Here is a 10,586-nt window from a genome sequence, read left to right as displayed (position 1 = left end):
GTGTTTTGGGGACAGGAGGGCAGGGAAGGGGAGGGCACTGGACCGGCAACGGGGCAGGGAACGATCCCAAAGCTTTTCCTGGAACGATCCCAAAACTTTTCCCTTCACGGCCCCTTAAACCCGTCCCTCTTCCTTTTGTTGTTGTGATTTTCCGTGTGGAAAACGCCCTAAAAACGGCCCCAAAAGGGAGAAGTGAGTGTGGGACCCACGGAGGGCCGGGAATGATGGAAAGGGAGCTCCTCTGGGAAGCCCGTGGGGAACAAAAGGGTTTTGTGTCCCCGCAGCTCTGAGGGAAGGGGACCCTCAACAGCAGCGCCTCGGCGGCCTTTGGGGCGGGGGCACCTCGTCCCCGTGCTGCTCTCGGGCCATTGTCCCTCCCGAATCCCATTGTCCCTCCCGAATCCCATTGTTATTCCCAAGGTCCCGTTGTTATTCCCAAGGTCCCATTGTTTGGGCCATTGTTGCTACCAAATAACGCGTGAAGCTCCCGGGGAGCCGCAATGAGCCTGGAGGGCTCCTCGTGTCCCTGTCCCTGTGTCCCTTCCCCGTGTCCCTGTCCCCGTGTCCATGTCCTTGTCCCTTCCCTGTCCCCGTGCCCCTTCTCTCTGTCCCTTCCCCGTGTCCCTGTCCCCCTGTGCCCATCCCCATTCCATCCCCGTCCCTATCCCTGTTGCCCATCCCCATCCCCGTTCCCATCCCCGTTCCCATCCCTGTTCCCATCCCTGTCCCCATCCCTCTCCCGGTCCCTTTTCCCGTTCCCGTCCCTGTCCGGACCCGTTCCCTGCCCGGCACAGCCCAGCCGAGTTTTCCCTAAAGGTTGCGGAGGGATTTGGGATTTCCCGGCAGTTCGGGACTCCGCTGTGGTGTCCTGGAGCCTCCTCCCTCTTCCAGAGCCCGATCCCGCTCCGTTCCTCCCTCTGCTCCCTTTTCCTTGGATGAGCCTTTCCCAAAACCAATCCCGAGGGAGTGGAGGCTTCCTGCGGGGCCCGGGGTGCCTTCCCTGGATCCTCCCCAGCTCCCATCCCTGGCTCCCACCTCTGGATCCCACCCCTGGATCCCCCCCTGGATCCCCCCCTGGATCCCATCCCTGGATCCCCCCCTGGATCCCATCCCTGGATCCCCCCTGGATCCCCCCCTGGATCCCCCCCTGGATCCCCCCCTGGATCCCCCCCTGGATCCCATCCCTGGATCCCCCCCTGGATCCCATCCCTGGATCCCATCCCTGGATCCCCCCTGGATCCCCCCCTGGATCCCCCCCTGGATCCCATCCCTGGATCCCCCCTGGATCCCCCCCTGGATCCCCCCCTGGATCCCACCCCTGGATCTCCCCCTGGATCCCACCCCTGGATCTCCCCCTGGATCCCATCCCTGGATCCCATCCCTGGCTCCCACCCCTGGCAGAGCCCCGCTCCAGGAAGGGACTTTTGCTGCCTAGTGGGAAGGGATGGGAATCCTCTGGGACCTCTTATCCCGCAGGAAAAGGCCAAATGCCACCCCCATTCCCAGATTTTCCCTGGGATGTGCTCTGGGAATCCCGCAGCGCTGTCCCTGCCTCCCACTGGATTTCTCCCTTTTTTGCTTCCTCAGAATTCCCTCTCTCCGTGGTTTTTGCGGGAAAAACTTCATTTTCCCTGTTCCATCCTCACCTCCCGGGGGAGCAGCACAGCGGGAATCCATCAGGAATCTGGGAATGGGCTCGGCTTGGGTCTTTTGGGCCTCCTGCATTTTGTCAGGAGCTTCTGGGGGAAAGCCGCCTCTCAGCCCCCGATTCCTTCGCTCCCGGCTCATCCCTGAGGATTCCCAGGCTGGGCATGGATGGGAAGCGCTCATTGAGTGCCTCGTGCTGGGTTTTTCCTTGTTCTGGGAATTCCAGCAGCTCCCACTCCAGCCGGGAGATTCCAGCACTGACCGGGCTCCCCCCATCCCATTCCTGAAAGGTTCAGGAGGGAAATAAAGGAGGATTTGCTTTCTCTGGGAATGTGCTGTTGCCTGGAGCCATCTCTGAGCCCCTGGGCCTGCAGGGAAATGCTCCTGCTGTGAGGATTTCTCTGGGATTTGGGATTTTCCCTACCTTGGAACAGCCTTTCCAGAGGTTTGGATAATGGGGGGCTGCCCCTGGATCCTGGAAGTGCCCAAAACCAGATTGGAATAACGTGGGATAGGGGGACGAGTCCCTGCCCATGGCAGGGCTGGGATGAGATGATTTTATTTCCCTTCCCACCCAAACCATTCCCTGATTCCAAGCTGGAGAAATTCCCAGAGGGATTAAACATGTAAATTGCTTTTTGGGAAGGAAGCATTGATTTATTTCTCCAGAACTCTGGGATTTCTCAGCCTTTGGGTTGAGAATATTTGGAAGGAATATTCCCATTTATCCAGTGGGTTCCTGTTGGAAAGGATTTTCCAGAAAACTCTGCTGTCCATGGATTCTCCTCTGGGATACTCCTGCCCAGCAATTCCAGCTCCATCCCATTACTGAGGATTAAAAATCCGATTTTGAATCTCTTCAATCACCCATCGCAGGAATTCCCACCGGATCCATCGGGTGTGGAGGCGGCCACGTGTCACTAAAATTCCTGCCGATTTTTGGGTATCTCCGGGATAATCTCTGCAGGGAGCGGCTTTTAGGGAGCCGGAATTGGAGAGGTCGAGTCGCCCCACGGAGTCTCCGGGGTGCAAACACGAGGATCGGGAGGCAATGAGCCTTTTCCAAGGAACTGCAGATTAGGGAGATTACAGCAGCCAGCGGCCCGTGCCCCATTTTTGGGAGCAGGGAGCGTGACTGGGACTCCTCGCTCCAAGCCAAGGAGTGTCCCGAGGGCAGGAAAAAACCACCTGGAAAGGGATGAGAGCTGGAATGGGGGTGCAGGGTAGGGATTCAGCTGGAATTGGGACTCATGCAGGGATTTGGGGTGAAAAAATCCATGTGGGATGCTGAAAAGCGGGATCCACTCCTACGGAGCAGGCTCAGGGACCTGGCAAGCGCCTCCCCTCTTTCCAAGATCCAACTGGAGCAGAATTTTTTCCCTGTGTGCCTTTTCCTGGTGATTCCGACCCCTTTTCAAATCCCTTTGTTCCCCCTGAGGGTTTTTCCCTCGGTCTTAACCAGCTGCGGGATGAAGGGGGCAGCAAATTCCCCGAATCCAGCGCGGATCCTCGAGGAGCTGCGCTGGATTCCTGCTGGATGTTTCATCCCATCAGCTGGAATTTTTCACGGCCGTATCCTCGCCCGACCCGCGCTGGGCCGGGCTGGCAGCACCGACACATCCCTGCCTCCGGCCCCATTCCCGCCTGGAATTGTTCCCTGGAGCTCCTCCGGGGACACCTCTTCCCCCTGACGGCCCCGAGCCACGGGGAGGTGGCTCTGCTGATCCAATTCCCAGCGTTTGTCCTGTTCCCTGAGAATTCCTGGTGCAGGGAAAGGGGCTCAGAGCTCATCCCATCCCAATCCCTGACTGCTCCAACCTTGGGCGCTTCCAGGGATCCAGGAGCAGCCCCAGCTCCTCTGGGAATTCCATCCCAGCCCCTCCCCACCCTCACAGGGAGAAATTCCTTCCCAAAATCCAATTTATTCCCTTTAATGCTGGTGCCCAATCCAGCACAACTTCCCTTCCCAATGAAAGGTGCCCCCAGAACGTCGGGAACTGCTCCCAGAGCAGCTGGAATTGGAACAAACTCAGCTTTTCCAGTGCTTGGGGTTGAGAAGATGGAGTTGGGCCCTGAAGCAGGAATTCCCTGGTGTGGATAAATTGTTTGGGAAGCGATGGAAAAGCTGGGAAAAGGGAGAAGTCCCCAACAGGAATGTTCTCATGGGGGGGCACTGGTGGAATTGTGTCCCGAGCTGGGCATTAAGGCCTGGAATTTTTAATCCTCATTAATGGGGTGAAGTTGGAATTGCTGTGGAGGAGGATCCTGGGGGGAATCCATGGACAGCAGCCCTGGGCCAGGGAAGGGCTTGCTGGAAAATCCTCTAAAATAGGAATACACCGGATAAACGGGAATATTCCTTCCCGAGTTACCTTTTTTTGGGAATGCTTTTCTTCCCGTGCCCATCGGCTTCTTGCTGATTTATTTGAAAACCCCTCTGAGCAGGGATTTAAACACCCAGGGCCAAAGCTGGGGAGAAAATGCCAGGGAATGTTTTGGAATTTGGGAAATGCTGACGCTTCAGAAAGTGCTGCTGCCCAAAACTGGGTCAGGAGACCGAATTCCGGGTTCTTGTCGGAGATTTCAGAGATTCTGGGTTAATTTCAGAGATTTCAGAGATTCAGCTTCATGGCCAAGCTGAAGTCTTGGTTTCCTGTTATTTTCCCACTTTAAGCAAATGGGAATAAAGAGGATTTTTGGGATAAATCAAAATCCTGGATGAACGGGGTGACTCTAAACCCACAGCCCCCTCTGGCTGAGGGGGTGACCGAGGTTTAGTGGCCTCAGGAGGATGCGGGATTGATCCAGCCCTGTTTTTCTGGGAGAAGAGCTCCCAGTTTTTTGGGAGAAGAGCTGGGAATTCTCCAACCCAGGATTTGTTATTTTTCCACGAGGAATTGCTCTTAGCCCTTGGGACACTGAGGATTGTGGGGTGACTGCAGGGCGAGCTCGGTTTAATCCCCTGCCTTGCTGTAGGAGCGAGTTTAAGGAATTTCCAGCAGCTGGAAAAGCTGGAAAAGCTGCAGGGTTAAAGGCGGGGGAGCCCCGGGAGGTGACAGCGGTGGGAATTCCAGGATGCTGCTCCAGAACCCCCTGGAATTGTAGGGATTGGATCACCCCGGAGCCCTTACACAACGCTGCGACCCCGGGGGCCGGGATAACTCCCACCTTCCTTCCCTGGGAGCACCCCCAGAAAAAAAATCTCTGCTCCCAATCCCTTTTTTTTCCCCATTTTTTGGGAAGCGCGGCCGCTTCGCCCCGTTCTGCCTCCGCTCGGCTTTCGGGAGGAGCGGCGGAGCTGCGGAGGGGCGGCTCCTGGGAGGGGTTTGCGGAGTAAATGCAGTGAAATTTGGCAGGAAGCAGCAGCTCCTCGCTGCTCCCTTCCCCGCCTGCGGGAGGATTTTTCCAGCGCCGAGGGGACCGCGGAGCCCGGGAGGAAGAACTGGATGCAGCGGGACGGGGCTGAGCTTCCCCCCCAGCACTGATCGAGGTAAATTCGGTGCTGCGAGCCGCATTTGGGGTTTTATTGCCCCAAAACGAGCGGCTGATTTATTAATTTCAGCATTTCCAAGCCTTTCTTTCTTCGGGGCTGGAAGTTTCATTTCCCTCCTCCTCCTCGAACGGGTTTTTCTCCCTCTCCCCCCGTGATGTTGAGCCATAAAAAACTGCGGAGGGGTTGATAAAAATGGATCTTCCCCCTAATTCCTGTTCCCCCCCGAGGGGATTTGGCAGCCGAGGATTTTCAGTGTCACTTTTTAAAGCTGTGGTAACCGAGCTGGAGATTTTCTCCCTTCTTTGCTCCCAGCCATTCCCGGCTGGAATTGGAGACGTGCTGCAAACTGCCCGCGAGCTCGGGCAATGCCTGAGCTGGGATATTGTTAAAATATTCCTTTCCCCCCCCACCCCCCCCGAATTTCGAGCAGAAAACCCCGGCTCGCGCCGCCAGCCCCGGGGAAATGTTACCCGGCTAAATCCGGAAGGATGTCGGAGTTCTCCTCGTTGGATAATTCCCGGGGTTTTTTGGGAGGAAAAACTCCAGGGCAGATGTTTGGCAGAAGGTGCAAAACATGAACTTAATTAAGGATTTTTTTCTGCTGTCAGCGCTGGGGACTCGCAGCCCCTCCGAGGCTTCCAGCAACTCCTTAAAAGCTGCTTTATCCTGGTAATTTTGGGGATAACTCCGGGATATCCACCTGGAAAAGGGCCCCGGAGGAACGTGGGATGTTCAACCCCGAGCCGGGCTGAGCTCACAAGTGATTCCTTGTGATCGATATTTCCTCCCCAATGGATTTTTGTTGTTAATTAAATTAATCGCGGGTAGATGAAAGATCCAAGCCCAAGATAGTTTGGGATACTGGAGAGGAAGATCCAAGTTTAGAAATCCGGGAGAGCAGCAGGAAAACAATTCCTCATCTCCACAGTCAGCTCGTGAAGGTGACAGCGCGGTGCCTCCAATTTTTCCTGGATACAGGATGGAAATCCTGGATTTAGGGCTCCTCCTTCCCAGTTTTCCTTCACGCTGAGCCACCCACGGTGGAGGAATTTCCTCGGCTGGGGGGTAGGGAGCAGCTAAAAAACATTGAATGGAACAAAAGTGGGAATTGCTGGAATATCCGAGCGCTCAGGGAGAAACCACACCTTGGAGCGAGCGCCGGCTGCTCCAGGAGGGAATTCCGCTCATCCTGGTCCCAAGGGCAGCAGGATGTTGGGAAGCATCCCCGAAAACGGGCTGTTAAAGGGGAATTTCATCCCTGAATCAGGCAGTGCTGAGGCTCCCCGTTCCTCTCCAGTCCAAGCCAGCGGGAGCTTTTGGGTGCAGAGAGGAGAATTTTAGGGAGAAACTTCAGGGAATTTTCAGCAGCTCGGAAAAGCCGCCGGCATTTGCAGAGTCTGGGGGATGTAGCCCAGGGTGATGTTTCTGCCTGCAGCGGGGTGATTTAATGGAAAATCCATGGGGTTTGCTGGAATTGTCTCCTTTTACAGGCTGAGACCCCAAAATGCTTTCCCAGTAACGAGCTCTGGAATTTTTATCCCTAACTGGACTCCCGAATTCCTTGGTTTCACGGTACCTGTGCTCCCTTCCGCTTTCCTCGCTGTTCCTCCATTTCCATTTCTTTTCCCCTTTCATTCCCTCTCCTCCCGAACCCTTCCAGAGCATTCCTGGGGCGGCTTCAAACCAGAGCTCCCAGTTCCGGGCACTGGGATCATTCCCAGCTCACCCAGGTGCTCTCCAGAGCCCTTTTTTTGGCACTTTCCATCCCACGTTTCCCGTGCAAAAACCCCGCGGGAGGAGGAAAAGTACCGCTCCCGACCCGCAGCGATGCCGGCGGAAGTTTGTTATTCCAAGGGATTTTCCCCAGGAATAACAGCAGCCCGGTTTGGAGCCCCTCTGTCCCGCTGGTGGATTAGGGAGCGTTAATTAAGACAGCATCACGCAGAGGGTGAGGAACGATCCCCTCCGCTCGTATCCGCCTGGAAAGCGGCACCTCGGGAATCCGGGATGCTGAACCCCCGACCCAGAATCCCTCTCTGGGATTTGTTTTCCCCTTCAGATGAATTTTTGGGGTTTCTTTTGAGCTGATGTTGCCGTGTGGAGATAAAAAGATTCAAAGGTCAGGAGAGTTTAGAACGTTGCAGAGATCCTGGTTCAGAAATCTGGGAATGCAGCAGGAAAACTGCTCCCAATCTCCACAGGGAGGGATTTATCTCTCTAAGGAGAAATTTTTCTCCCTATGGATATATTTATAAGGAATATTGATGGTTTTAAGGATAAACGCCCTAAAATTTCCAAGGACACAGCAATTTTTCCGGGAATAACACCTGGATCCACGGCCAGCACCTTTCCCAAAGGGGCTCAGCTGAGCAGCTCCCAAATCCGGGCCGTGCCTCTTCCCAGATCTCCTTCAGTTCCCATTTGCTCCCAGTTGGAGCCCCTTGGGGTATCCCAGGAGGCACAAAAAGCTCTCCTGGGATGAGCGGGACGCGCGGAGCAGCTTCTCGCCAGGGCACCGCCGGAATCCAGCTCTGCTGCTCCTGGAAGCTCCTGATTTCCCAGCTCTCTTCCCTTTGCCTGGAGCGGGAGCAGGAGGAGGAATCGAGATGTGGATTCTGACTCTGCCGGGCTCCAGGCTCCTGGCTGCTCCAAGGACCTGGGAATGGGAACCAGGAATTCCCAGCTCCCCACGAACTGCAGTGGTGGGACAAGGGGGGTGGGCTCGAGCTGAAAGGGGGGAAATTTGGGAAGGAATTCCTCCCTGGGAGGGTGGGGATGGAATTCCCAGAGGAGCTGTGGCTGTCCCTGGATCCCTGGAAGTGCCCAAGGCCGGGTTGGAGCAGCCTGGGACAGTGGGAGGTGTCCCTGGGCATGGCAGGGGTGGAATGGGATGGATTTAAGGTCCCAAAGCATTCCGGGATTCTCAGCTCTAATCAAGCACTGATGAAAAGGGCCTCGATCATGGAATTTTCACACGGATCTCCCCAGGGCTGTAAATCCCTCTCTTTGCTCCCTGCCCGCCGCAGTTCCGCCTCCCCAGCCGGGCAAACATTCCCGAACACCCTGGAATGGGCTGCCGAGGGCAGCGGTGGAGCCACCATCCCTGGAAATTCCAAGAACCCCTGGATGTGGCCCTGGGGACGTGGTTTGGTGATGCTCTGAAAGGTCTTTTCCAAATTCCACCATTCCAAGGCTCTCCAGGCTTTTCCAGAGCTTTTATCCACCCGGGAAATCTCCGCTCGGACGCCGTTCCCTTGGCTCTGGATCTCTGCTGGACTTTGGGATTTGCTGCCAGGGTCGGTGCCTCTGCTCCTGCCAGGCTCAGGTTTTTAGGAGTGGGAACGAGGAGGGATTTAATCCATGGGGATTTAACCCTTGGAAAGCCCGGCCATGGCAGCGCAGAGACTCTCAGAGCGAAGGGATAAATAATCCAAAATCTTATCCCAGGGAATGGCGGGGCTTTATTCCCTGTAATAACTCTGGGCTGGGCAATAATATCAATTATTCCCTTTAATAATGCTGGAATCATTCTCCCAGTGGAGATCAGGCTGGAGAATTCCTCCCGTGGCACCCAGGAATCCTGTTCCCATCCCCAGGAATGCCCCTGGGGTGATGGAGCGTGGAGTTGGGAACGCAGGATTCCCGGGATTCCCGTTCCACACCAACGGTTCGGAGCTCCCGGGCCCGAGCCAGGGACAATCGGGATCATTGTCCTGCTCCCGAGGGATGTGGAGCATCGCTGGATCCTCGGGCACACAGGGCTCCCATCCGGCATTCCAGACTTTCCTTTGTGCTCCGGATGAGGATGGGACAGGGAAGCTCCTGGTCCCGGGGTCTGCCCGAGCTCAGCCACGGTTTGGGTGCTCGGATGGGATTAAAAAGGGGAATTTCGGCTGGGATTGGGCTCGGGAGGAGTGGGGTCTGTTACACCTGGGGAAGGAAAAGCTCAGGATTGGAGCCTTGGGAGGTCCATGGAAAGGAAGAAGAGGGATTTTTATATGGGCAGAGGGAATGGTTTGCGTGGGAATTGTTTTGGATACCTTCTCCCATCGCTCCGAGAGTCTCTGCGCTGCCATGGCCGGGCTTTCCAAGGGTTAAATCCCCATGGATTAAATCCCTTCTTGTTCCCACTCCTAAAAAACTGAGCCACAAAGGACACATGGAATGGTTTTAAACTGCTACAGGGCAGGGTTAGGTGGGATATGGGGAAGGAATTCCTCCCTGTGAGGGTGGGGAGGGGCTGGGATGGAATTCCCAGAGCAGCTGGGGCTGCCCCTGGATCCCTGGCAGTGCCCAAGGCCAGGTTGGAGCAGCCTGGGACAGTGGGAGGTGTCCCTGGGCATGGCAGGGGTGGAATGGGATGGGCTTTGAGGTCCCTTCCAACCCAAACCATTCCAGGATTCTCTGATTTGATTTTCCCATCCCTCTGTGGGTGCTGCAGGAACAGCCCTGGGCACTGGGAGCTGGCTGGGCAGGAGGGCCTGGAGGGCCAGGACACAGGGAATGGCTTCCCACTGCCCCAGGGCAGGGCTGGATGGGATATTGGGAAGGAATTCCTCCCTGTGAGGGTGGGGAGCGGCTGGGATGGAATTCCCAGAGGAGCTGGGGCTGCCCCTGGATCTCCGGAAGTGCCCAAGGCCAGGCTGGAGCAGCCTGGGACAGTGGGAGGTGTCAGGGTTGGAATTGGATGAGCTTTAAATCCCTTCCAACCCAAACCATCCCACGATCCCAGAACGATTCCATGTTTTTTCCTTGCCATCCCGCGCCTCTGTTCCCTTCAAAACCCGGGATTGGAGACCTGGAGAGGGCTGAGTCAGCAGCCACCAAGATCACTCCTGAAAGCCTTAAATTACACATTCCTGCGGGGCTGGATCTCAGCTTCCAGCCTGGAATACGGCACGGGGAGCCAGACCTGGAGAATTTCCTGCCTTCCAGCCTGGCTCTGCTCCAGGGCTTTTCAATGTTCTGCCTTGGATTCCTCTGAATGGAGAGACCAAAATATTGTCCTGACGTCAGGAATAAATCCGGAGCTTCTTAGAGGCTGTGAGGGGAGCAACGAGCCCAAAAGAACGGGAAAATCCAGCCCAAGCCAAACCTCCCGCAGATTTAAGCTTGGCTTTATTCTCAGGGAGCTCAGCACGTGCAGCTCCCTCGGAGATTTGGGGGGAAAAACGTGTCCAGATGTTGCTCCCGGCAGCAGAGCCGTGGTTTTTGCTGGAATATTTTCCATGTTAAGTTGTGTTATTGGGGTTTTCCCGGTGGCCCCATAAACGTGGGAGTGCAGTTGGCTCTGCCCGGTGCCGCCCGTGCCCTTCAAATCCTTTAAAGTGCTCTGAGTGAGGCTGGGGCTGGAGCAGCCCTGCGAGAATTGAAGGGAAGGGAAGGTTTTCCTTGGATGTCGGTGCCCTAAAATGTGTTGGAGCTGAGGAGGGAGAGTTTTCCTGGA

Source organism: Coloeus monedula, assembly GCF_965178545.1.
Source record: "Coloeus monedula genome assembly, chromosome: 28".
NCBI classification, from domain to species: Eukaryota; Metazoa; Chordata; class Aves; order Passeriformes; family Corvidae; genus Coloeus; species Coloeus monedula.
The sequence above is the reverse complement of the archived record's forward strand: the minus strand, read 5'-3'. Positions refer to the sequence as shown.